This window comes from Ceratotherium simum, chromosome 2 (genome assembly GCF_057802395.1).
Source record: "Ceratotherium simum simum isolate JZ-2026a chromosome 2, ASM5780239v1, whole genome shotgun sequence".
NCBI classification, from domain to species: Eukaryota; Metazoa; Chordata; class Mammalia; order Perissodactyla; family Rhinocerotidae; genus Ceratotherium; species Ceratotherium simum.
Genome location: NC_141901.1, coordinates 64475172 through 64501634, shown reverse-complemented (window position 1 = coordinate 64501634; position 26463 = coordinate 64475172). Strand labels below are relative to the sequence as shown.

At 35.8% G+C, this 26463-nt stretch overlaps 1 long non-coding RNA gene across 2 annotated transcripts in view; it reads left to right on the top strand.

Moving 5' to 3' along the window:
* LOC106800354 (uncharacterized) overlaps window positions 1–26463 on the top strand; it is a 72365-nt gene that overhangs the window by 26564 nt on the left and 19338 nt on the right. Inside the window, exon 3 of one of the 2 annotated variants that reach the window (XR_015555824.1) lies at window positions 4246–5435. The exons of the other annotated variant lie outside the window; for it this stretch is intronic. This is a non-coding gene — a long non-coding RNA (uncharacterized LOC106800354). Of the gene's footprint in view, window positions 1–4245; window positions 5436–26463 lie in introns of those variants that run through there. 2 annotated transcript variants of the gene reach the window in all.

Sequence of the window (26463 nt, the reverse complement as noted above, 5' to 3'; positions counted from 1 at the left end):
CCCACTGTTCAGTAGTTCGGTTACAGTTCTACCAATGTGAATCATCAATACTGAAAATAGAGAAGAGCCGAGGGGAAGAGTGAAGGTAAGTTAGTGGAATGTATTCTTCAAAAGAACTGTGTCCCTATGTTGTGGTAAAGAACAGCAAAGGAGAAAAACAAAGAAAGGGCAAAAGAGAAAGTAAATTCAAAGGCAATTTTAGGCATACCGAAACAGGTGTATTTTCCCAAAAACTTCAGCTTTTTTTAAAAAACCTACATTCTAGTGAAAAGCAAAGGAAAGAGTTATGATTGTTACTGGCACTGATGTTTGTGCAAGTCTTCAAAAGGCATTAAAGAAAATTGTGGCTTATTGTTATTTTAGTAAAAGTAGTATCATCTGATTAAAATTTTTGAGTACTTAGGCTATTGTAAAATATATGAAAACCACCTTAGCACACTTTTTGGAAATGCTTAGTTCTCAGAGTGAAGCCTGATTCTCCCAGTTAAATCATTCTGGATTTTAGTCCTAATTTATCTGATTGCTAATCTTAGACATCCTTTTGGAGTCTCAATGTTTTTGTCTATTAGAGAGTTAGACTAGACGTTTTAATAATAATAATCACTATCTTTTAAAAATCTTCTGCCATATGCTAGGAACCATACTTGATGTTTTGAAATAAGTTTTTTCATTTAATTGGCACAAAAACCTTATGAAATTTGTGTAATATTGCCTATTATATCTTATTAATGAGGAAACTAAAATTCACAATGTTTAGGTCTGGGTTTGGACTCTGACTGCATTTGATTCCAAAGCTTTAAACCACTATGTTATCCTGCCTATCTCTGGGTCTTTCAACTTTAATGTGCTGAGATCTATTCCTTTGTGACAGATCAACAAACACACGTTGAGTTAGGTGTGAGTCCTTGAAAGCCAGAAGAATTAGAATTTTTTGATTAGTGTCTTATTTTTTATCTCCTATGCCAAGCACATTTTAGGCCTGGTTGAATTCAACCAAAGGAACAAAATAAATTAATAATCTTCTTAAGGGGAAGGATTATATTTTATTTTTCCACTCTCCTGACCACTCTTCCGTCTTTCCACCGTATTCAGCATGGTATTTTGCACGTGATACACATTCAGTAATTTTTTACTCACTACAGGTAGAAAAGATTAAAAAATGATCAATTCTGCTTGGTAAAAATAATTATACTCAAAGGTTTCATCTAAACACATCTGTTTAACGTGGAGGAACTGATAGTAACCAAGAGTTTGAGGTTAAGAGTGACCCTTCAGAGCCAGGGGAGCCTGCTGCTGCTGCTCTGCTGCTGCTGAAGATGATGATGAGAGGAAGAACAATTGATGCTGCCTGCCGGTGTGCGGGCCTGTGGTAAAAAATTGCATACACCTTTTTTGGAGGCCCTATCTTAATCTCCCTGATGGTGAAACCTTCAGACACTTTCAGTTATGATTAAGAAGCCCTTCCCGCTGTATCCCTTCAACATTCCACATGATAAGATGTCCTGTTCTTTATTACAGAGGGTTCTTGTGTTGCCTTTGGTTGTGCTTCTGGATAGTATATGTTTTCACTGCTGCCTTTAAAAAATTTTTCTCTTCCTTTTTCAGTAATTTTATTTTATTTATTCTTTTATCTTTTGCTTTTAAATAGGCAATAGAAATAAGAAGGGGCAGCTCATTTACCAAAGTATTTGCGCATATTGGGTCTGCAGAAGTATTTATTGAATTAAGTAAAATCTTAATTGACAATAAAACTATATGTATCATAATTAGCCTATAGATTAAGTATATGTCCTCTACCCCAGTACAAGTGTTAAAAAAGAAATATTTTAGAAAATTTTAATTTTAATTCATAGATCCAATGGCTTTTCTCCTGAAGCCCTTCAGAAAGTAGTTTTAGCCTTGGAGAGCCCCAAATAATTTGTATATATGTTTTTATTTAAGAAACACGTAAGATTATTATTGTATCAAATAAATATTAAGATTATATGTCAAACAAATTTCTACCAATTGTGAAATTCAAGTATTTTAGATGGCATTTCATGCCAAGTAATACTTCTCCTTGACTTCATTAGAGACAAACTAAGACTTACCTTGATAAAAACCAACTTAAGTTCGATTTAATTATCATGATGACATAATTCTATGTGTCCATTTCTCATAAATGCCCTTTTTATTAAGTGTGCTCATCTTTAGCTAGCCAAACTTAAAGTATGACTGCTTAACAAAACTGGATGTGTAATAAATGTTTGAATCTTTTCTGATACCAGAAAAGTATAGATTACCAATGATTTTTTAAAGTAATATTTATTAATGAATGAATTTGCATTTCTTTCTACAAAAAAAAATTAAAAACTTTTTCTAGGGATTCTCTTGTATCTCCTAAAAGTATTACTGGCATTTCCATTGTAGTCTCTAATTGGTCATCTGTGACATGAAGCTAATTTCCATAATGCTTGGCATCTCATCAGCCGTGACTGCACCTGTTGCTGGGGTGGCCCCTCAGGGAGTGGTAGAACCCAAATAATTTTGAAGACCCAAATAATTTGGTAGCGACGAGGCCCCATCCGAAGAAAGGGAAAATGTTTTTTGGAAGATTTCAGTCATTGTTCCTACTAATAAATTGCAATCAGGCCTTTACTTCTCAACTCTCTTTCACTTTTCAATTCGCTGTAATCTTGCCCCTCTCCCTAAACTCCACCAAAACAGATCTTACTAGGGTCACAATTAACTACTTAGTGTCAAATGCTGCGAATAGATTTTTGCTCTTCTCTCATGTGACCACTGAGTAGTGCTTCAACCTTTTGGTCATCTTGATGATCTTTTCTTTTTTGGCTTCTGTGATCCCTTTTTTCAAGTTCTCTACCTCTCTCACTGCTTGGTGGTTATTTGCAGACTTTTGTCCCTTTTTTCAAGTTCTCTACCTCTCTCACTGCTTGGTGGTATTTGCAGACTTTTGTTTTCCCATTGACTGTTGAGTGCTGTCTTTACACCTGTGATGGTTAGCTGTTCATTTGAACTTGCTGTAGTATCCAGTTATCTAATCAAACACTAATATAGTATTGCTATGAAAGTGTTTTGTAGATGTGGTTAACATCTACAATCAGTTGACTTCAAGGAGATAATGTGGGTGGGCCTCATTCAATGTTAGAAGGCCTTAAGAGCAAAAAGGTTTCCTGGGGAAAAAGAAATTCTGCCTCAAGACTACAGCATCAACCTCTGCCTGAGTTCCTGAGCTTCTAGCCTGCTGGCTGGCCCACCCTAAAAGTTTTAGACTTGCCTGCCCGTCGGATTTCAGAATGCCAAGCCTCCACAATCATGTGAGCCAGTCCTTGAAATAAATCTCTTTAAAATACCCGCACACACACGGACATACACATCTCCTATTGGTTCTGTTTCTCTGGAGGACTCTGACTGATTACAGATCCCTTTGTCATTTTATTCATCATACTTTATATGACCCATCCATGTCATTTCTTCAACTGTGTCCATAATATATCTTTGACTCCAGAATATTTACCCAGTCTCTTATCTGAACTCTTAATCATATTTCCTACAAGTAGACATCTCTACATTGATGCCTCAATCCAATCTTAAACCCAACATGTCCAAATGGATTTTTTTCCTCCACACTTCAACACGCTTCTCTCCTTATTTTCAGTCTCAATTAATGGCATCTCTACACCTAATCATCCTGTTTAAAAATCTCAGAGTTCTTCTTGACTCCTCTCTCTCTCTTATCTTGTACATCTACTCAGCCTCTGAACTTGGACAGTTTTTTCCTCCTTAGTAATTCTTGAATCTGTTCCCTTCTCACCACTGAGAAAGATTATTTCCACTGCCTTAGGTTAGAACCTCTCTAATCATCTCTTGCATGGATTTTTTAGCCTAATTAAATGATTTTTTTTGATCTGATCTTCTTGTTCACCACTGTCCTTTTCTCTTGTATTATTCTCCACAGATCCACAAAGATTACTGTTCTTGCCATAGCTATTGCACTGTATTGTAATTATTTGTTTACATGCTTTGTCTTCCCTTCTAGACTAGGAACCATCCATTACATTAGGGTTGAATGAATGAGCATGATTTCACCATCTTTTGATTGATAAAGATCTATGAATTTGCTACCTGTAGCAGAAAATATGTTTTCTAGAGAATCAAATTAATGAATCTAATTAGACTGTTGAATCCAATTATTTTTTCCTTACTACTAATGTATTTGTAGTGATTCAGTTCTTTCCAATACAGGTGTTCTTAACTTGGGATCCACAAATGGACTTCTAAGATGTATGAACTCTCTAAAATTTTATGGAAAACTTTTTGCATATTTTTCTGCGGAGAATGACCACAGTTTTCACCAAATTTTCAAAGAGGTCTGAATTGCCCAGATGCTTAAGACTCACTGTACTGAGTGAAATTGTGTAAGTTTATATCCCAGCTCTACAACTTAATGACTGTGGGATATTGGACAAGTTATTTAGCCAACCAGTGCCTCACAAAACTTGCTCTGTTTTTCTGCATAATAATAGTAATGGCTTCATAAGGTTGTTGTGAATGTGTGCAAGTTAATGTATGTCAAATGCTTAGCACATATAAGTGGCTATGTAACTCTTACTAGAAAAATGCCTGTAAAAATAAAAATAAAACAAAGCACAGAACTAAAAAATTACTGTTGTTGAAAACTTAGGATTTAAAGCTCAAAAGATAGGTCAGACAAGGGGTTGATCTCCATAATATATAAAGAACTCACACAACTGAACAACAAAAGAACAAACAACCTGATCAAAAAATGGGCAGAGGAAATGAACAGACAATTCTCCAAAGAAGATATACAGATGGCCAATAGGCACATGAAAAGATGTTCAACATCACTAATCATCAGGGAAATGCAAATCAAAACACTAAGGTATCACCTCACGCCCGTTAGAATGGCTATAATCACCAAGACAAAAAACAACAAATGGAGAGGATGTGGAGAAACAGGAACCCTCATACACAGCTGGTGGGAATGCAAACTGGTGCAGCCTCTATGGAAAACAGTATGGAGATTCCTCAAAGAATTAAAAATAGAGATGCACTATGATCCAGCTATCCCACTACTGGGAATCTATCCAACGAACCTGAAATCAACAATCCAGAGAGGCTTATGCACCCCTATGCTCATTGCAGCATTATTCACTATAGCCAAGAAGTGGAAGCAGCCTAAGTGTCCCTCAACTGACGATTGGATCAAGAAGATGAGGTATGTATATACAATGGAATACTACTCAGCCATAAAAAAAGACAAAATCATCCCATTTGCAACAACGTGAATGGGCCTGGAGGGTATTATGTTAAGTGAAGTAAGCCAGAAAGAGAAAGACAAACACTGTATGATCTCACTCATATGTGGAATATAAACCAACACATGGACACAGAAAACTGTATTGTGGTTACCAGGGGCAATGGGGGTGGGGGGTGGGCACAAGGGGTGAAAGGAGACGTATATATGGTGATGGACAAACAAAAATGTACAATCCAAAATTTCACAATGTTATAAACTATTAAAATATCAATTAAAAAAGATAAAAAAAGATAAGTCAGAGTTGAAGATTTAGGTTTGGAAGTTATCTACATAGAAGCAATAGTTGAAATCACAAGAATAAGAGTGGTCCTATGGGAGAAAGGATGAAAAGAAGGGCAAAGAGTTTTGGAGTAAGCCCACAATGAGGTCAAAAAGGAGGAAAAAGAGCTCATGAAGATGCAGTGGAGTCTCCAACTCCAGTGAAGGAATTTTACTGTAAAAGGTACAGTTAAGCCTTCCTTAAACCAAGGAAAATGAGGAATAAGAAGGGACTGTTGGATTTTGTGATTAGGGGATGTATTAGTTTCCTAGTAACAAATTACCACAAACTGGGTGGCTTAACACAACAGAAATTTATTCTCTCACAGTTTTGGAGGACAGAAGCCTGAAATCAAAGTGTCAGCAGAGCCATGCTCCTTCCAAAGGCTCTAGGGAAGAATCCTTCCTTGCCTCTTCTAGTTTCTGGTGGCTACTGGCAGTGCTTGGCATTCCTTGGTTTATAGCTGCATCGCTCTAATTGCTAGCTCCTTCTTCACATGGCCATTTTCCCTCTGAGTGTCTGTGTCTCTATGTCCAAATTTCCCTCTTCTTATTAGGACATCAGTCATTGGATTTAGAGCCCACTCCAATCTAATATGATCTCATCTGAACTTGATTACATCTGCAAAGACCCCATTTCCAAATAAAGTCACATTCACAGGTTCTGAGTGGGCATGAATTTGGGAGGGGACACTATTCAACCCAGTACAAAGGACTTCACTTACTTTAGAGACATGGTGACTAAGGAATGAGTTAGTGAGTGCTTAAAGTGGAAACTACTTTTTTTCCCCCTGGAAATATGTTAGTAAAAGAAAAATAAGATTGTAGTTTGAGGCAAAAGCTGCATCGAGAAGGATAGATATGGTGATACATTACGTAGAGATAGGGATAGATTAAAAAATAGAGATATAGAGACAGATAGAGATATAGCTATAAAACTTAAGCATAGTTTTTAGGCAAAAGTGGGAGTGACAGAAGGGAAGGTTATCAAGTCCAGTGGTGGGAGGTGAGTTGGAAAGGAGACAGGACAACTGTTCCTCTGAGATAAGAAAACAGACTGTATTTTGCAGTTCCAGTAAGTGCTTGAGAAACAAATGCCTGTTATTAATCATACATTCTTCAAAATACTACCCGCTCTTTTACATTGTTTTTTGTTTTGTCTGAGTTCACATTGTAGATGTCAGTTACATATTTCTCAAAGAGATTCTTTATTTTCAAAGAAAATTCTAAAAGAATCACCTATAATTAAAATTGAATGTAACCAACATGTTTGAATTCAAATTGTGTTTTATAGTTTTCATCAGAAGATTATCTTTTTAGGGGTTGGAATATAATTTCCTACTATATTAAGAGTTGGCATACTAAAAAATGGTTTTTTTAATAAAAGTACTTACATGGTTGGATCCTAGCCAATAGCAAGATGTATGTCTATGATGGCATGTGTAGTTCAAAGCTGTGACAATGTTAAAGTGCTATTTCAGATTTTTCCTTTTCATGGTTAAATTCCGTGTGACATCACCTTTTGTGGGAATCTGCCTGAGAGGGAGGAGGGGAAGAAGAGCTTAAGTAAGTGAAGTTTCCTGATAATGAAATGGCTTTGTTTCTGTGGATCCTGATTTAGTTTTATTCCTATATGAAAATCAATGAATAAATAAACATCTATGGAGACTAAATGTGTACAGATTGTACATTTATTTGTAAAAACTTCCCTTCTAGCTTTTATTTTTCAGATTTGCTTAACTTATTTTTACTTACGAGAATTTAATACAACACTATTTCTCATCTAGAGAGAATATTTTTGCACTATTATATCCTGTTGTTGGGCTTTATTAAATAATGATAGATTTAAACAAAAATTTAACAGAATAGAATAGGTTTCTTGGGATAATATGTAGTCTATATTTTATGATATTAAGACTCATAAACATTGCCATTTAGAGTAGTAAGGGATCATAGAGGCCATCTATTTGTGCCCTTTTTCAGATTAAGAAATGATGGCTCAGAACAGTTCAGTGGGTTACCCAGAGCCAACAACAACGATACCATATAGTGGATCCTATATGCTAGGCTCTGTTCCATAAAGTTTACATGCATTTTTGTATATTAATTTATTTAGTAATTCTTTTTTAAATTTCAGCTTTATTGAGGTATAATAGAAATATAAAATTGTAAGATATTTAAAATGTACATTGTGGTGATTTGATATATGTAAATATTGTGAAAGTATTCCCCATGTCTAGTTAATTAATATATCCATTACCTAACATATTTATCTCTTTTTTTTTTTGGTGAAAACATTTAACTTCTACTGTCTTAGCAAATTTCATTTACACAATGCAGTGTTATCAATTATAGTCACCATGTTTTACATTAGATCCTTAGACCTCATTCATCTTATAGCTAAAAGTTTGTACCCTTTTACCAACCTCTCCCTATTTACCTCATCCGCCAACCCCTGGCAACCACTTTTCTACTCTCCATTTATATGAGTTTGACTTTTTTTTTTTAGATTCCACATATAAGTGATACCATGCGGTATTTTGTCTTTCTCTGTCTGCTTTATTTCACTTAGCATAACGCCCTCAAGTTCCATCCATGTTGTCACAAGCAGCATGATTTCCTTCTTTCTTATAGGCTGACTAATATTCCACTGTGTGTGTGTATATATATGTGTGTGTGTGTATACATATGTATATACACACATGTATATGTGTATATGATATATATATATATGTATCACATCTTTATCCGTTCATACATTGATGGACACCTAGGTTATTTCCATGTCTTGGCTATTATGAATAATGCTATAGTGAACATGGGAGTGCAGATACCTCTTTGAGATCCTGTTTTCATTTCTTTTGGCTATATGATCAGAGGTAGAGTTGCTGGACCATGTGGTATTTCTATTTTTGATATTTTTTTGAACAACCTTCATATTATTTTCCATAGAGGCTGTACCAAATTACATTCCCACCAACATTACACAAGGGTTTCCTTTTCTCCACAGCCTTGCCAACTTGTTATTTCTTGTCTTTCTGATGACAGCCATTCTAACAGGTGTGAGGTGCTGTCTCATTGTGGTTTTAACTTGCATTTCCCTGATGATTAGTGATGTTGAGCACCTTTTTCATGTACCTGTTGGCCATCTGTATGTCTTCTTTGGAAAAATGTCTATTCAGATCCTCTGCCCACTTTAAAATCAGATTGTTTGTTTCTTTTTTCTATTGAGTTGTATGAGTTCTTTGAATATTTGGATATTAACCCCTTATCAGGTATATGATTTGCAAATATTTTCTCCCATTCAGAAAAATACCTTTTCATTTTGTCAATAGTTTACTTTGCTTTGTGTAAGCTTTTTAGCTTGATGTAGTCCCACTTGTTTATTTTTGCTTTTGTTGCCTTGACTTTCATTGTCAAATCCAAAAAATCATCACCAAGACCAATGTCAAGGAGCTTATTACCCACTATGTTTTCTTCTTGGAGTTTTATGGTTTCAGGTCTTGCATTCAAGTTTTAAATTCATTTTGAGTTGATTTTTATGTGTGGTGTAAGATATATGGCCCAGTTTCATTTTTTTTGCTGTGGCTGTCCAGTTTTCCCAACAATTTATTGAAGAGAATATTCCTTTCCATTGCCATTGGAATTTTGGTAGGGATTGCATTGAATCTGTAGATTGCTTTGGGCAGTATAGACATTTTAACGATATTAATTCTTCCGTTCCATAGGCATGGACTGTGTTTCCCTTTATTTATATCTTCTTCAATATCTTTCATCAATGTCTTTTAGTTTTCAGTGTACAGATTTTCACCTTCTTGGTTAAATTTATTCCTAGGTATTTTATTCTTTTTGATGCAATTGTAAATGGGATTGTCTTCTTAATTTCTTTCTGATAGTTTGTTATTAGTATATAGAAATGCGACTTATCTTTGTATTTGATTTTGTATCCTGCAACTTTACTCAATTCATTTATAGTTCTAACAGTTTTTGATGGTGTCATTAGGGTTTTCTATATATAATATTGTGTCATCTGCAAATAATGACAGTTTTACTTCTTCCATTTGGATTAGGATGCCTTTTATTTCTTTTTCTTGCCTAATTGCTCTGTCTAGGACTTCCAGTACTATGTTGACTAAAAGTGGCGAGAGTGGGCATTCTGTCTTGTTTCTGATCTTAGAGGAAAATATTTCAGTTTTTCACCATTGAGTATGATGTTAGCTGTGGGCTTGTCATATATGGATGTTATTATGTTGAGGTACATTCAATCTATACCCACTTTGTTGAGAGTTTTTATCATGAATGGATGTTGAATTTTGTCAAATGCTATTGCTGCATCTATTAAGATGATCATATGATTTTTATTCTTCATTTTGTTAGTGTAGTGTATCATATTGATTGATTTGAGGATGTTGAATTATCCTTGCATTCCTGGACTAAATCCCACTTGATTATGGTATATGATTCTTTTATTGTATTGTTGAATTTGGTTTGTTAATATTTTATTGAGGATTTTGCATCATGTTTATCAGGGATATTGCTGTGTAATTTTCTTTTCTTGTGGTGTCCTTGTCTGGTTTTGGTATCAGGGTAATCCTGGCCTCATAAAATGAGTTTGGAAGTGTTCTCTCCTCTTTTATTTTTTAGAAGAGGCATTTTTAACAGAAATAGAAAAAAAAAGTCCTAAAATTTGTATGGAACTGTAAAAGACCCTGAATAGCCAAAGCAATCTTGAGAAAGAAGAACAAAGCTGGAGGCATCACATGTCCTGATTTCAAACTATATTGCAAAACTATAGTAATCAAAACAGTATGGTATTGGCATAAAAACAGACACATAAACCAATGGAAGAGAATAGGGAGCTCAGCTCCTTGACACTGGTCTTGGCAATGATTTTTTGGATTTGACATCCATGGAAAGGCACCAAAAGCAAAAATAAACAAGTGGGGCTAAAACTAAAAAGCCAAACTAAAAAGCTTCTAGTACAGCAAAGGAAACCATCATCAAAATGAAAAGACAACACTGAATGGGAGAAAATATTTGCAAACCATGTGTTTGACAAAGGGTTAATATCCAAAATATATAAAGAACTCATACAGCTCTGTAGCAAAAAACCAAATACTCTGTTTTAAAATCTGATTTAAAATGAGCATTTTTTAAAACTCTGAATTTAAAATGGACAGATGATCTGAATAGACATTTTTCCAAAGAAGACAAACAGATGGCCAAAATGTACATGAAAAGGTGCTCAATATCACTAATCATCAGGGCAATGCGAATAAAAACCACAACGAGATATCATCTCATACCTGTTAGAATGGCTGTTATCAAAAAGACAAGAATTAATAAGTGTTGGTGAGGATGTGGAGAAAAGGGGACTCTTGTGCACTGTTGGTGGGAATGTAAATTGGTGCAGCCACTATGGAAAACAGTATGGAGGTTTCTCAAAAAATTAAAAACAGAACTACCATATAATGCAGCGATTCCACTTCTGGGTATATCTGAAGGAAATAAAAACACTAAATCGAAAAGGTATATGCACCCCCATGTTCACTGCAGTATTATTTACAATAGTCAAGAAAGGGAAGCAATGTAAGTGTCCATTGATGGATGAATGGATAAAGATGTAGTTTATATATGCAATGGAGTATTATTCAGCCATAAGTAAGGAAATCTTGCCATTTGTGACAACATGGATGGACCTTGAGGGCATTATGCTAAGTGAAATAAATCAGACAGAGAAAGGCAAATACTGTATGATCTCATTTATATGTGGGAGCTAAAAAAAAAAATCAGAACTCATAGATGCAGAAAACAGATTGGCAGTTGCCAGAGGTGGGGGATTGGTGGCGGCAAAGTGGGTGAAGGTGGTCAAACCATACAAACTTCCAGTTATAAAATAAATAAGTGCTAGGGGTGTAATGTATAGCATGGTGACTATAGTTAACAATGCTGCTTCAAATACTTGTATATTTGAAAGTTGCTAAGAGAGTGAATCTTAAAAGTTCTCATGACAAGAAAAAAATTTGTAACTATGTGAGGTGAAGGATGTTAACTAGTGGTGATCATTTTGTAATATATATAAATATCAAATCGTTATGTTGTACACCTGAAACTAATATAATGTTATGTCTATTATATCTCAATTTAAAAAATAAATTAAATAGATAAAAATAATTACTATCTCAATCCATGAACATAATATATTCTTTTATTTTGTAAATCTTCTTTAACATTCCTCAATACAATTTTGTAATTTTCTGTAAAAAATAAAGTAAAAGAATAGAGAGCCCAGAAATAAGCCCAAACATATGGTCAATTAATTTGCGACAAAGGAGCCAGGGATATACAATGGGAAAAGGACAGTCTCTTCGATAAACGGTGTTGAGAAAACTGGATAGCCACATGCAAAAGAATGAAACTAGACCACTATCTTACACCATACAAAAAATCAACTCAGAATGGACTAAAGACTTGAACGTAAGACCTGAAACCATAAAACTTCTAGAAGAAAACGTAGAGTATAAGCTCCTTGACATCAGTGTTGGCAATGATTTTTTGAATTTGACAAGGAAAGCAAAGGCAACAAAAACAAAAATAAATGAGTGGGTCTACATCAAGCTAAAAAGCTTACACGCAGCAAAGGAAACCATCAACAAAATGAAAAGGCAACCTACTGAGTGGGAGAAAATATTTACAAATCAAAAATCTGATAAGGGGTTAATATCCAAGTATTTAAAGAACTCATACAACTCAATAGCAAAAAATCAAACAATCTGATTTTAAAATGGGCAGAGGATCTTAATAGACATTTTTCCAAAGACGACATACAGACAGCCAACAGGTACTTGAAAAAGGTGCTCAACATCACTAATCAACAGGGAAATGCAAATCAAAACAATAATGTGATATCACCTCACACCTCTTAGAATGGCTGTCATCAAAAAGGCAAGAAATAACAAGGTGTCAAGGATGTGAAGAAAAGGGAACCCTGTGTAATGTTGGTGGAAAGTAATTTGGTGCATCCTCTATGGAAAACAGTATGGAGGTTCCTTAAAAAAATTAATTAAAAATAGAAATACAATATCATCTAGCAATTCCGCTTCTGGGTATTTATCTGAAGGAAATGAAATCACTAACTCAAAAAGATATATGCACCTCCATATTTACTGCAGCATTTTTTTTTTTTTAAGATTTTATTTATTTTTATTTTTTCCCCCCAAAGCCCCAGTGGATAGTTGTATGTCGTAGCTGCACATCCTTCTAGTTGCTGCACGTGGGACTCGGCCTCAGGATGAACGGAGAAGCGGTGCCTCGATGCGCACCCGGGATCCGAACCCGGGCCACCAGCATCGCAGCGCGCGCACTTAACCACCAAGCCACAGGGCCGGCCCTGCAGCATTATTTACAATAGCCAAGACATGGAAACAACCTAAGTGTCTATCGACAGATGAATGGATAAAGAAAATGTGGTCAATATATATACAATGGATTATTATTCAGCCATAAAAATCAAGGAAATCCCACCATTTGTGACAACATGGATAGACCTTGAGGGCATTACACTATGTGAAATGTCAGACAAAGGAAAACAAATCTTGTATGATATCACTTATATGTGGAGTCTAAAAAACAAACAAACAAACTGAACTCATAGATGCAGAAAACACATTGGTGGTTACCAGAGTCACAGGGGTTGGTTACAATGGTTGAAGCTGGTCAAAAGGTACAAACTTTAAGTAAGGCCTGGGGATGTAATGTACAGCATGATGACTATAGTTAACAATACTCTATTGTATATTTGAAAGCTGTTGAGAGAGTAGATCTTAAAAGTTCTCATCACAAGAAAAAAATATTTTGTAACTGCGTGATGAGAGATCTTAACTAAACATATTGTGGTAATCATTTCGCAATATATACATATATCAAATCATTGTGTTGTACACCTAAAACTAATACAATGTTTTATATCAATTGTGTCTCAATTAAAATAAAATAAAATAAGGTAAAATAAAAAGAACTGTTTTTTCCTTTGCTATAGTCGTGTGGGTCTTGTGGATGCGAGCCCCACTGGCTTTCAGAGCTAGGTGTTTTGGGGGCCCTTCCCTTGGAAAGTCAGAGCGCTAGATGTTGAATCCAAACCCTTCACTCCTCAGGGAACAGCTGGGAGTTGTGAAATCCCTCCTGATTGTATGTTGCTATGCCAGGGGTGGGGTGTATGGTTAGGGTGGGTCTCAGCCTTTCCTGCCCATTTTGATGTGGGTATTTTCTCTGATGGATTTTTTTTCTTCCTGATGTGTAAGAGTCACTCAGCTAGTTTCTGGATTTCTCTAAGAGGGAATTGCTCTGTGGGTAGCTGTAGACTGGGTGTGTCCATGGGACGAGGTGAGTTCAGGAGTCTCCTATGTCACCATCTTGGACCAGAATTCCACTTATTTAATTCTTAAAATCACCATTTTAAAGATGAGGAAATAGATGCTCAGAAGTTAAGTCGCCCAAGAGCACCCACCTCATAAGTGATGGCACTGGGATTTGAACCCAGGTGGTCTGCCTTTGAGTCGGTGCACTTAACTATGCTCCAAGTTTCTGGAAAGGGCAGTTTTGAGGCTTACAAACCATTTTATTCTTTTGAAAACAACCCAGTGAGAACAAAAGTTCTGTCATTTTCAAATTCCAGTGAAACTAAGTAGAGAGGAAAGAAAAGAAGTTCTTTGATCTTTGCCATAGGCTGGAACCATTTCAGGCATTTGCTCTAAATATAAGCTGGAGGGAAGTCACTCTTATATTCTCTACCCAAAATGAGCTGCTTAGGCTGTCAGTTGCTTTCACAGGAATATAGGCTTCCATGTACTGTTATTTCTTTGCCTAGGTACACACTCATCTAAATGAAGTTCTGTTTTATACTTGTGACTTGTTTGTATGTGACATCATGTAGATTTCCCTAGCGTAGTTTTTCAGAAAACTGCTCTTGACCTAAGTAATAATAAACAAATGTAATTCTTTTAGGAATACTAAATGATTATATAAATGTGCAAATGGGTAACTTTTAGCAAAACAAGTGATGTGGCTCATCAATTATTAATAATCTATTGTCTGTGGACACTTGCTTTGTACAAAGCCCTCTGCTGAAGCAAATCTTTCAATGAGGATGGCATGAGTCAGAAACAAGAAAGGAGCATCGTGGGTGAATGGCAAGTAGTCCATTTTTGCTGAGGTTTAGAGTTACTGTAGGTCAGTGGTTCTTAAGCTTTAGCATGCATCAGAATCACCAGGACAGCTTGTTAAAACACAGATTGCTGGATCCCATCCCCAGAGTTTCTGATTCCTTATTTCATAGGTCTGGGGTGGTGCCTGTGAAATTTCATTTCTAACAAGTTCTTCGGGGATGCTACTGCTGCTCCTGGTCAAAGTATCACATTTTGAGAATGACTATGATAGACAATAGGGGAGTAGCGGAAGTAAAGACTTACAAGGTACATTAGATCTAGATTGTGAAGAAGTTGCAGTACCAAAATAAACATTTGGACTTTTTTCTGCAGATAGTGGGAAGCCATGGGAAAGTTCTAAGCCAGGGAGTGATAATTAAAGCATATTTTAGGAAAGATGGGGGTACTTAAAGGTCTATATTTGACTCCTATTAGACAATGCCGTATGATGTCCAAAGATACCTCCATTTCAACATGTTTAAAACTGGACTCCTTTTCCATAATTTATGTCTTCTTTTATACCCATTTCTGTACTCATTATTATACTCATTATTGGCTCCACTGTATTTCCATTTGGCCAAACCAGAAATGTGGGAGTCATCTTTGGCTTCTTTTACCCCTGACATTGATAGCACTGGGTTACCAAGTCCTGCCACTTTGAAAATATCTCTTAAATCTGACTTTCTTTATTCTTGCTCCCTGTGTTGTCTTCTTGCTTGAACCATTATAGAAAGTGCCCAACTTGTCTCTCTTTCTCTGGTCTTTTTACATCTCTAGTTTCTTTCCTTATTCATCGACTATTCTCTTTTAAAATGTACATTTGAGCATGTCACTCTCCTCCTTAATGTTTTTTAATGGTTGCCCATTACTTATAGAACCAAGTTTGGACCCTTAATCATAACATATCAGTTCTTTATACTCTGGCTCTTGCCACCTATCTACCCTCACCTTCAACAAACTCTGTACTCCAGCCACACCATACCCACTGTTTACCATTCTTTGAACATCATACCAAGCTTCTCGTATGTTTGTGTCTTTATCTGTGTTATTCCCTTTGCCTGAGAATTACCTGTTCTTTAAGATGCAGCTTATACATTATGATTTCTCTGAAGCCTTGCATGCCCTCTTCTCCTAGACAGAGTTCATTACTTCTTCTTCTGTGTTTGTCTTATTAAACTTTATACATATCTGTAGTGTAGTTATTATACTGCATTGTACTTATTTATGTAAATGTCAATCTCCTTCCCTAGACTGAGATCTTTGATAGCAGGAATGATGTATCCTCAATGAAGTGTTCATTATTTGGTACATGGAAGTGGCTGCATAATACATTTTGAGTAAATAAATGAGTTAATTAATGCATGGAGAGATTTTAGGAAGGAGAGTTTAGAAGCAGGGAGACGAGTTAGAGGAGAGCAGTCCCTCTTTGGGAGGTAATGAAGTACAAAGTTCAAGTGATGAAGTTATTTTGATAAGGGAAAAAACTGAACAGATGAAAAAAACATTGCAAAGATTGGACTTGGTGATTAACTGATTGCTGTGAGTGAGAGAAAAATCAAAACAATTACATGATCTTGTACCATAGTGACTGGGACAATGAAATAGAAAAATCCAGAAATGTCTGTAAGGTCTGTAATTACATCTCCTTTTTTCTTTCTGATATTGGTCATTTGTGTCTTTTTTTCCCCCTGGTTTATTCATTCTTGAAATTTATTAATTTGATTGATCTTCTCAAAGCATTTGCTTTTATTGATTTTATCTTGCTTTGTTCGTTTTCTCTTTTATTGATTTAAATCATTATTTTTATTATATCCTTCCTTATGCTTATTTTGGATTTCATTTGTTCTTCTTTTCTTGATTTCTTCAGGTGTATATGTAGGTCATTAATTTTAGAGCTTTCTTCTTCTTCTTCTTCTTCTTCTTCTTCTTCTTCTTCTTCTTCTTCTTTTTTGGTGAGGAAGATTAGCCCTGAGCTAACATCTGTTGCCAATCCTCCTCTTTTTGCTGAGGAAAATTGGCCCTGGGCTAACATCCGTGCCCATCTTCCTCTACTTTATATGGGATGCCACCACAGCATGGTTTGATAAGAGGTGCGTTGGTCCACTCCTGGGATCCAAACCGGCGAACCTCGGGCTGCCAAAGCAGAGTGTGCTAACTTAACCACTAAGCCACTGGGCTGGCCCCTCTTCTTTTTTAACGTAACATTTAATACTATAAATTTCCCTCTAAGTACTACTTTAGCAATATCCAAAAAGGTTTTGATGTTTTTGTTTTCATTCAGTTCAAAATATCTTAAATTTTTTTCATGATTTTTTCCATGACCCATGATTATTTAGAAGTGTTCTGTTTGCTTTCCAAATATTTAGAGATTTTTTCCCAGATATCTTCTGTTATTAATTTTTAGTTTAATTAATAGATTGAATTGTGGCCAGAGAAATACTTTATTTCATTTTTAAAAAATTCATTGAGATTTGTTTTCTCGCCCAAAATATGATTTTTCTTGGTGAATGTTCCATTGATACTTGAAAAGAATGGATATGTTACTATTGTTGGGTAGAGTGTTTGTCACTTGGGTCAAGTTGGTTGATAGTATTGTTTAAGTCTTTCTATATGCTTAATGTTTCATTTATGTTTTTGTTTTCATTTATTAGGGAGAATTGTTAGACTATCCAACCATAGCTGTGGATTTGTATATTTTTTCTTTCAGGTCTGTCAGTTTTAGCTTCATGCAATTTTTAAGCTCTGAAATGCATATACATTAAAATTGTTGTATTTTCTTGAATAATGGACTCCTTTATCATTGTGAAATGTACCTCTTTATTTCTGGTGTTTTCTTTGTCCTGAAGTCTACTCTAACTGATGTTAATATAGCTGTTTCTTTTGAGTAGTATTTGCAGGGTATATATTTTTCCATCCTTTTACTTTTAACCTATCTCTATCTCTATATTTAAGGCAGATTTCTTATAGATGGCATATAGTTGGATCTTCTCTTTTTTTTTCAATCTGACTCTTATTTTTTAAGTTATAGTGTTTACACCATTACATTTAATATAGTTATTGACACTATTTAGTTTATGTCTGCCATCTTACTATTTGTTTTGTATTTATTCCATCTTATTTTTTCCCCGTTTTTTCTTTTCCTGCCCTTTAAAAAATAGTTATTTGATCTCTGCTAATTTGCTGGTTTTAGCTGTTGCCTTAGGTTTTTCAGTACATATCTTTAACTCACCACAGTCTACATTCAAATAATATAGCAGTAATCCTCCCTATCCTTTGTACTCTTATTGTCATACATTTTAATTCTACATATTTTATGAACCTTATTATATTATTATAAAAATGTAAATAGACAAATAATTATATTTTAAAGAGACTAAAAATGAGAAAAATGTGCTTTTATATTTGTCCACATATTTACCATTTCTGGTGTCATCATTCCTTGGTGTAGGTCCATATTTCTACCTGGTATCATGTTCCTCTGGCTGAAGAACTTCTTCTACGTTTATTTTTGTACATATCTACCAGTGATGAATTCTCTCCATTTTTGTTCATTTAAAAAAGTTAAGTTTTTTGCCTACATTTTTGAAATATATTTTTGCTGATATTTTAGAGTCACAGCAAAATTAGGTGGAAGGTAGAGAGATTTCTCTGTGAGAAATCTTATATACCTCCTGTCTCCACACTTATATAGCCTCCGCATTTCACCATTTCCCACCAGAGTGGTGCATTTGTTACAATCAATGAACCTACATTGACACATCATTTTTACTCAGAGTCCATAGTTTACATTAGGGTTCTCTCTTCGTGTACATTCTATAGGTTTGGACAAATGTATAATGACATGTATCACCATTTAGAGTAGTTCCACTGCCCTAAAAATCCTGTGTGCTCTGCCTGTTCATCCCTCCCTAACCCTTAACCCCTGGCAACTATTGATATTTTTACTGTCTCCATAGTTTGCCTTTTCCAAAATGTCGTATAGTTGGAATCATGCATTATGCAGCCTTTTCAGATTGATTCCTTTCATTTAGTAATATGCATTTAAGTGTCCTCCATGTCTTTTCATGACTTGGTAGCTCATTTCTTTTTAGTGCTGAATAATATATTCCATTGTCTAGATGTACCACAGTCTATCCATTCACCTACTGAGGAACATCTTGATTGCTTACAAGTTTTGGCAATTATGAATAAAGCTTCAGTAGGCATCCACGTGCAGGTTTTTGTGTGGATGTAAGTTTTCATCTTATTTCGTAAATAGCAAGGGGCATGATTGCTGGATCATATGATAAGAGTCTGTTTAGTTTTGTAAGAAACTTCCAAACTATCTTCCAAAGTGGCCATATCATTTTGCATTCCCACAGTAATGAAGAAGACTTCCTGTTGCTTCGCTTCCTTGCCAACATTTGATGTTGTCAGTGTTCTGGATCAGCCATTCTAGTAGATGTGTAGTGGTATCTCAATGCTGTTTTAATTTGCATTTCCCTGATGACATATCATGTGGAGCATCTTTTCACATGCTTATTTGCCATCTATATATCTTGTTTGGCAAGGTATCCATTAAGGTCTTTGGCCAATTTTTAAATTGGGTTGTTTGTGTTCTTATTGTTGAGTTTTATGAGCTGTTTGTGTATTTCGGATAACAGTCCTCCATCTGATGTGTCTTTTGTAAATATTTCCTTCCAGTCTGTGGCTATATTTCTGGATATGTTTCTAATTAATTAATTTTTCTACTAGTTGTGGGTTATAATTTATCACTTCTTCGCATGCCTGGTAATTTTTGGCTGGATGCTAGACCTTGTGAATTTTACTTTTGGGTACTGGATTTTGTTGTTGGTTACTGGACTTTGTTGCATTTCTTTAAAGAGTGTTGGATTTGTTCTGTTGTACAGTCAAGTACATTAGTTTTATTCTTTCAAAGCTTGCCTTAAGCCTTGTTTCTGGGGCCTTTATATTAGAACTAATTTATCCCCACTACTAGTTCATGACCCTTTTTTCAGAGATCACAGTTCAGCACTGCCTTTTGTGCAATATCTGAAAACCACGCTTCGTGTATTTTCTCTGGTTTTCTAGTTGTTTACAAAGGAAGGGCAATACCTTGGCAGGTAATCTTTCATAGGTGGAATTAGAAGTCCTACTTTTTTTATTATTGATAGAAGAAAAGCTTTTTTTTTAGTTTACAACTCATTATTAAACTTGTTATTAATAATGTCTTCTAAATTTTTTAAATTGTTGTCAAATTTGAGAAAAACCTTTCTCACATTTCTTCTTGACTTAGCTACATACTTCCAGTACTAGGCATCTTAGGATACATTCATACCATACCATGACCTCTGGACCTCAATCTTTGTGTCATGATTATGGACGAGTCAGTACACAGGGTGACAGGAGAATTGCTAGAAGCCAGTCTTGAAATTACTTGGCTAGTTCTCACTAAATTCTAAGCTAAATATATCCCTAACTCAACCTCCTCTTAGCTGGATCCTAAGATGCCTGTGGCCACTCTGATGTAGCTAACGTGAGGAAAGGTGATGGAGAAGTCATAATGAAAAGAGACACTGGGGGCCGGCCCCGTGGCTTGGCGGTTAAGTGCGTGCGCTCCGCTGCTGGCGGCCCGGGTTCGGATCCCGGGATCGCACCGACGCACCGCTTCTCCGGCCATGCTGAGGCCGCGTCCCACGTACAGCAACTGGAAGGATGTGCAGCTATGACAGACAACTATCTACTGGGGCGTTGGGAGAAAAATAAATAAATAAAATCTTTAAACTAGCTCTTTCAGGTCATTTAAAAAAAAAAAAGAAAAGAGACACTGGTCTTAACTAACTGTAGTTAATATATCTTACTTTTACAAATTGTACAAAAGTATATGACCATGAAATTCATTGCTAGGGTCTCTCCCAGTGCCTTGGAAGGGGATGTGCACAGGAGCCTTGTAGCTTGTGCTTCATTAGCTTTACGTTAATTCTGTCTCTGATTTTACCCTCAGTTTTTTAAATGCATAATCATTCTATATCACATACAGACTATGCGGTTTTAGAATTATGCATTAAAAACTATAATCTTGAACTGGAAAATAAGCATTCTTTTTTTTAGGCATTAAAAATGGGAATCAGGAAACATGTTTTTGGTGTGACTATTACTTCATAGCTATCTGATGCTGACAAAAATCAGTTATATACTGTTTCCCCAGCCCTGTGGAAAAAAATGGATTTACTAAATATTTTGGCTAAGAAAAAAAAATCCAGCCTTTTTGCAATGCAGAATCTTTAATGATTACAAAAGAAAAACAAGTAAGTAAAACTCTTGATTCAAAAGAAAGTATTCATTTGTTTTGCTTTTATGCCTAATAAGTGGTGTAGTTATTATGTGTTTGTTGTCTCATCTGTTTTCCCCAGCTCCTCACTTAGAAATAACAGGCTGTAAACTCGATTTTCACAACTAGATTTGCTGCAGTGTCGCTCTCCAAAAGTCATCAGGCTCTTACTAGTTTTTATTGCATGTATTCTATTTTTAACAGCATTAATATCAACTGTTTCTTAATATTTTTCTCTTTTAGATAATGCTGAGAGTGTCTTTTCGTAAGGAAATACTTTCTTCTTTTTAAAAAAAACCTTATCAATATGCTAACCATCTCCATATTTCAGATCTGGTGGAGCTAAGTTCCTCATACAGGACAGAAGGAATTCTTTTGTACACTAAATAGCAACACACAGACTATAGTAATGTCTGGCTGCTGTTAGGAAGTTTGGAATTCTTTTCCTGTTTTGAATGTTCACTCCTGCTTTCAATTGTTGATTAAGAGAAGAGATTTATTGACAGACTTTTGCTTCTGGATTTCAAGTAACCGGTGTTGATTCACTGTCTGCTGTACACATAATAGTGAAGTGTACAAAGGAGCTAATGATACCTTTAAGAAATAAGAATTAAGTACATAAGAAGATAAAATGCTGAGGTGGATTTCAGAGATGGGAGAGATCTCTATGAACTCAAGTAAAGATTCTAGAACTTAAGCTGGGCTTTGAATGTTGAATTGATTTTGAAGAAGGACCTTCCATGGGGCAAGTAAAAACGCCAATAAGAGTAAAGGTAACAAGGTAGGAGTGTGCAAGTCTTCTTTAACTTGATTTAATTCAACAATGTTTAACAAAAGTTCATTCTCTTCTGAGTATTTTGCTAATTAAAGGGTACAAAGATAAATAAGGAATAATCTTTACCCTCATAGAATTTAACAATCTGGGAAACAGGAAATGACGTGGACACAACTACAATAAGAGAATGGATTTGTTTTATTTATTTAGTTAGTTATTTAGTTATTTAGTTAGTTATTTATTATAGTAAAAAACACATAAGAATTTACCCTCTTACTTTTTAAGTGTACATTGTAGTATTAACTCTGTGCATATTGCTCTACAACAGATCTCAGGAACTTTTGCATCTTGTATGACTGAAACTTTGTACCCATTGAACAACTCCTTGTTTTCACCTCCCCCAGCCCCTGGTAACCATCATTCTACTTTCTGTTTCTATGAATTTGATTACTTTAGATACTTCATATAAGTGGAATCATGTAGTATTTGTCTTTTTGTGGTTGGCTTATTTCACTTAGCATAATGTCCTTCAGGTTCATCTATGTTGTAGCATATGAGAGGATTTCCTTCTGTTTTAAGGCTGAATATTATTCTATTGTATGTATAGACCACATTCTCTTTATCCATTTATCTATTGATGGACATTTAGTTTGCGTCCACCTTTGGCTATTGTGAATAATGCTGCAATGAACATGGAATGCAGATATCTCTTTGAGATCCTGTTTTCGATTCTTTTGGATATATACCCAGAATGAGATGGCTGGATCATATAGTAATTCTATTTTTAGTTTTTGGAGGAACATCCGTAGTGTTTTCCATAGGTAGTTGTACCATTTTACAATCTCATCCACAGTGCACAAGACTTCCAGTTTCCCCATATCCTTGCCAACACTTGTTATTTTCTGTTTTTTTTTTTTTTTTTGATAGCAGCTATCCTAATGGGTATGAAGTGATATCTCATTGTGGTTTTGAGTTGCATTTCCCTCATCATTAGTGATGTTGAGCATCTTTTCATATGCTTGTTGGTCATTTGCATATCTTCTTTGGAGAAATGTCTAGTCAAGTTCCTTACCCATTTTTTTTTTTTTTGGTGAGAAAGGTTAGCCGTGAGCTAACATCCAATGGCAATCATCCTCTTTCTGCTGAGGAAGATTGGCATTGGGCTAACATCCGTGCCCATCCTCCTCTACTTTATATGTGGGATGCCTGCCGCAGCATGGCTTGATAAGCAGTGCATAGGTCCACACTCGGGATCTGAACCTGCGAACCCTGGACCGCCAAAGCAGAGCGTGTGAACTTAACCACTACAGCACTGGGCCGGCCCCCCTTGCCCATTTGTTAATCAAGTTATTTTTTTGTTGTTGTTATTGAGTTGTAGGAGTTCTTTGTATAGTCATGCATCTCATGGATTTCTGTGAATAGAATTTATATTAAAACCTTTATTTAAATACCTGGGCAACAGACCTAGGGTCAGAAAGATCTAGGTTTAAAATTTAGCTTTGCCTCTTCCTAGTTATGGAACCCTGAGCCCATCTGAGTCTTAATTTCATCCGTCTCTGTCTTCCATTGTATTTCACAGATATAACTGGAAGCTCTCCACCAGCAAACTCATTCCAAGCATGTCAGAGAGCGTTTCACTACCATCGTATTACCAAGTTAATGGAGCCTATGCTAGCGTCCCTACCACAGGCTTTGTATCCTGTGCTCCATAAATATCTATAAGGCCACGTTAACCCAAGTCCAGATTACTGGACTCCAGTTCTTGCTGTCTGTCTCCAGGCATTACCAACTCCTGCCTCACCAACTGAATTAGATTCCATTGGCCCTGACTCTTCTCTGAGCTGCATCTGCACTTACCATGCCTTTGGAAGTAGCTCACTGGACTGTCCTAAGTGATCAGGCTCCTGTCAGTTCAGTTTCCTTCAGCCTGTCACCCATGAGGTGACCAACTGTCTTGGCTTGCCTAGGACTGAGGAGATTACTGGGACATGAGAATTTCAGTGCTAAAGTGGAAAAATCCCAGCCAAAGCAGAAGGAATTGGTCAGACTACCACTAGCCAGGTCCAGACCTCACTCCTATACCTCTAGCCCTTGTTGCTGAAGTCTCAACATGTCTGCAACTTAACCTAATCCAAGTTTAATAGTCTCAATATTTTGAGGGTTAAAAAATATAACATATCCGAGAGCTGACTCCTTGAGATGTATTACTGAGTACTGAGTGAGAATGCCAAGCCAGTTTCAAATTAAAAGTAATACTAGATTGCAAATTAAAATACTCTGCCTCTTAAAAAAATTCAGGGACCGGAAAAGAAAGCCAAATGGCTTGAGTGAAAAGTTATGTGATGTTGTAGATAAAGCTGAAAAAGTAGGTTTTGACCAAGATTTCTTTTCTGTGTGTGTGTGCGCGCACACGTGCACACGCACCTGTGTACACCTGCATGTGTATACATGCATGTATGTGTATGTTTCTTTATGGAGAGGTTAAAGCTATGAAAAATTTTTGGAAAACTCAGTAGAACTAAGGTAGGAACTGGATATAACAGGTAAGAAGTAGCTTAATAACTGGATGAATTAATTAAGAGAATATTCTCAATTTTATTTTTTATCATAAATTTAAGGAAGCCCTTGGTACTTTTTATTACATCTCTATGAGAACTAGTATAAGGTAATATCTGATGTAGACCCAAATCAGATAATTGGTTATTTCTAACTTAATACATCAGTATTCCACAGGGAATTTTGAGATGCATTGGATAATTATCAGAAATAGAGAAAGAAAGAAGGTGACTGATGTTTTTATGTAGAACATGTGGGCAATTGATTTTTTAAACAATCTTAAATGTCTTAGAAGTTTTTATTATTCTTTTTTCTTGACAACTTTATTATAATTGATCTTTTCTTGCATTTGATGACTTTGACTACACACACTACAACCACTGATTTATTTCCATAAATGGTTTTATAAAATGAAAAGATCCCTCAATAGTCAATGAAATGAGTTTCCTAATTTAAAGCTTTTCTTTTCGACTTAGAAATAATTAGCTATGCTTGAAACTTTCTCACAAGAATTTTTCTATAGAAGAAATGGTACTTTCATACTGAGGTCCCCAACTAGATAAAACCACTTTATGGGAGGAATCAGGTCGCTACTTCCATCCCCATATTCATATAGAAAGTTAAGAAGTGCTTCAAAATCTGTTGGTGTTCACAAAACTGCCTTTTGTAGTATAGTGATTTTGAGGCAAGAAGATTTGAGGGGACAAAAAATGTGGCAGTACAGTTATACTAGGTAGATTTGGGCTTCTGAATTAGTTTCAAGATGCACATCAGATAATCAAAATGATAAATTCTGAATCCACAAATTAAGGGAGTTTTCATTACCATAGTTGTAGTCCACAGTCATTAGCATAGTATAATATAGACAGTTAATGCTGAAGACACAGTTATTGATAGGTTAATCAAATCCATTCACTCAACAAATATTTATAAGGTGTCTTCTATGTGTAAGGCACACTTCTAATCCCTAAGGATGTGGTCAAAATACCTAGCCTTTTAGAGTTTATTTTCTAGTAGGGGAGACAAACCAAAAGAAAAAGAAAGGAAATACATAGTATGTCAGATGGTGATAAGAACTATGAAGAATCTAAAGCAGAGACAGGAGGTTAGGGAGTGATTGGGAGTGGAGGGGGCAGGGCTGTTGTTTGAGGTTTCGTGTCAAGGAAGACCTCACTGAAAAGGTGACATTGGAGCAGAGACCTGAAGGAAGAAAAGAGTGAGACTCAAAGGTGTCTAAAGAGCTGTACAGGCAGAGAGAACAGCAAGTGCCAAGGTCCTGAGGCAGAATTGCTGGAATAGCAAGGAGGTTAGTCTGGTAGGAGCAGGTGGAGAAGTGGGAGAGTGGCAGGAGATGAGGTCAGAGAAGAGGGCAGGGTGGCAGATCTTGTAGCGCCTTACAGGTTAAAGAAGGGGTTTGGGGCATTTACTCCCAGTTAGGTGCCTTTGGAAGCAGAGGCTTGCATTTTTAATTCAAATACCTCTAAACCAAATTGCCACAAGACTTGTGTTACCTAATTAAGGAGACCAATTTCTACTTTGAATTATTTTTGAACTTAAGTGGATCATCCTATGAGCTTAATTAATTTAATCTTGGTAATATGGCAGGGACTCTAGTTGCCAAATTTCTTAGAATACCTTGACCAATTCTCAGATTTCCATCTTTCACATCTCAAAAATGTTTGGCTGAAGTTGTTAGCAAAGTAGGGCCAATACTCTTGTAAACCTGTGATGTGTTATTAATACTTTTCAAATAGCAGAAAGCCTGTTTTTTTGGCTAGAATATTTTAGTTTACGTCAATCGTCTATTCAACGATCATTTACTTTGTACCTACTGTATTCTAGGAATTTTGCTTGGTACTGGGAATACAAAGATATACAAAAGCTCTTTCCTCAAAGAGCTCACAGTCAAATAGGTGAAGTAGTTTCACAAATAAATAATTGCAATATGATATGGGAAATGCCTGGTAATTAGTGGGTGTTTGTTAGATACTTGTTAAATGGATAAATGATGGTAGCACTA